Consider the following 2,264-nt stretch of genomic DNA (forward strand, 5'->3'; position numbering starts at 1 on the left):
ATGGGAGAAACGTGTTATGAGTTATGAGCAGGGAACTAACATCTAGAATTTACAAAGAAGTATGAAAATAAAATACTAAGTAAACAAAACTGGCAATCAACAATGAACTAACGAAATGAATATATCCCACTGACTGCTTTTGCTACATTAATCCACTTAGGAAAAGTGATTGTTAAGTTTGTCCTGAAGAAGGTAGTTTTGTTACCTGACCTATACCTCTCTTTGTTTTATTTAAAACCACATCCAATCATTCCATCACACTGTTTTTTAACATGTATTCTGTGTTGTTAACATAGAAATATAGTTTTAAAAAATTCATGTTCAGAATAACGGAATATGAGGAGGTCCTTTGCAGACCATTTGTCCAATGCAAGAAGATTAATTTTAATTCAGAATTGACCAATGCAGGGCAGTGAATATGTCCCAAGACAGTGAAAGTTTGTCTCCCTGCAGACCTGTTCAACTGCTTCAGGCCTGTCTTTGAAATAAGAATTTGTTTGCATTTATATTTTCTTAGCTGCACTTAGCAGTTTAAACAGACAAATACAAAAGAGCAAAAGCAAAAAACTCTGATCTATGTTTCCAGTTCATTTAACTGTTTCATATTAAACATCCCCGGTGTGTTGTTCACTTGCCATAAGGAGATGTGAGAAAAGCCAGGTGGTGATGTCTGCAGGCGCTGCAGAGCAGACAAAGAAGAGAACTCTGAACTGAGGAACCCGGGCCTTTGGAATCCTCAGGAAGCATGCTTGGAGGAGAACACCACCTATTTGTGATGGGGACAGAGCCACAGTCTAGCACCTTCATTTAAAGCTATGTGTGATTTGAACATTTCTAAGTATGTCATGAAGAAAAAACTCAATATTTCTTTCTGTCCCAAAGACGTGTAGAAAATTCAGAAAGCACACAGTTTTGTCATCTGTGAGTGGTTCAATTGTAATACCGAAACGCTTTTCCACTAAGCAACAGATCAATTATGTTAACAGCACCCTGGCAGCTTCATTTTGTGGTATGCTGTCCATCTTCTGTTCACAACAAATATCTAGGAGAATTTCATTCTTAAATTTTAATATTAACCTGAGAAACTAAAAAGAATTTACAAACCAAAACCCATTATGATAGTCCCCACCCCCAAGTACAAAACAGCTTAGTTTTACTGGGTTATGCCACCAGATTTGGAGACCAAAGTATCATAGACATGTGCTGTGCAAAGGCCCCCAAACTTGAGCAATGGTGCGTTTTAAACTTAAAGTATCAAGGGGAGGAAACCCCAATTTCCAAGAGAATAATTTACCAATCTAAAGCTTAGTCTATGTAAATATATTTTTGTCAAACACTATGCATTTAAAAGGAAAGATTTTTCTTCATACACAAAAATGAATTAATACCCTCAGTGAGATCAAAACACAGCATATGTGTATGTAGAATTTGTACATCGGAGATGATGCCTTGCAACCCAGAAGCACACTCCATGCTTTGGAAGGTCTAGGAAGAAATTCATAAGGTTTGTGATACAATATGAAGTCATCTGCCCATATCAAAATGAGTGTGTGAAACATTTAGCGAATATTAGCAGTTTGGAGTGAAGTCTGATAAAAGGAAGCTGGAAAATCCCATCACTATCTGAGGCTACATCAGGTGGCACTCCAGAGTTACCACTTATATTTGTACATGTCCAAACATGATTTGGCCTTTTAAAGGAAATTTCATTTTAAGAGGTGGGAGGCACTAACTGCAGGGCTACTAATTTCAGCTCTCTCTACCCAGGCCTTGCTAGTGCCAAGATCACAGATCATTTAATCACTGGTGGATGATTAAAACCCTTAGAATTTCAAAGCTGTAGCAAATAACTCACACATATGCAAATCATGAGTTCCTGTTTTGTTATCAGATATCTTCACTTCATTTCCTTAATTTTTGCTTCACGGCATCAGTTGGCAGAGACTATGGTGCTGTTTTTCACACATTGCAAATGAAAGATGCCAAGTTCCGCACCTCCAGAGTAGGCGTCCATGTGTCCTGAAGCAGAGCCTCTCTAAGAGTCCTGAGCTTCCCACCTGACTGCAGAAGCCAGGGGTTCTCAGGAGTGGTTGCATGTACTCAGGGGATGTTTCTTTCCAACACTTTAGAACATAGAACTTCTACCTCAAACAGCCATAACATATTGTCCTCTGACATGAATCCCACCTTTAAGTTCTTCAGGACAAACATCGGTGTGCCTCAGATGGGTAGAAAACATAACCTAATTTCCAGGCCATATTAAA

Source organism: Mesocricetus auratus, unplaced genomic scaffold, assembly GCF_017639785.1.
Source record: "Mesocricetus auratus isolate SY011 unplaced genomic scaffold, BCM_Maur_2.0 Super-Scaffold_100015, whole genome shotgun sequence".
Classification (NCBI taxonomy): domain Eukaryota; kingdom Metazoa; phylum Chordata; class Mammalia; order Rodentia; family Cricetidae; genus Mesocricetus; species Mesocricetus auratus.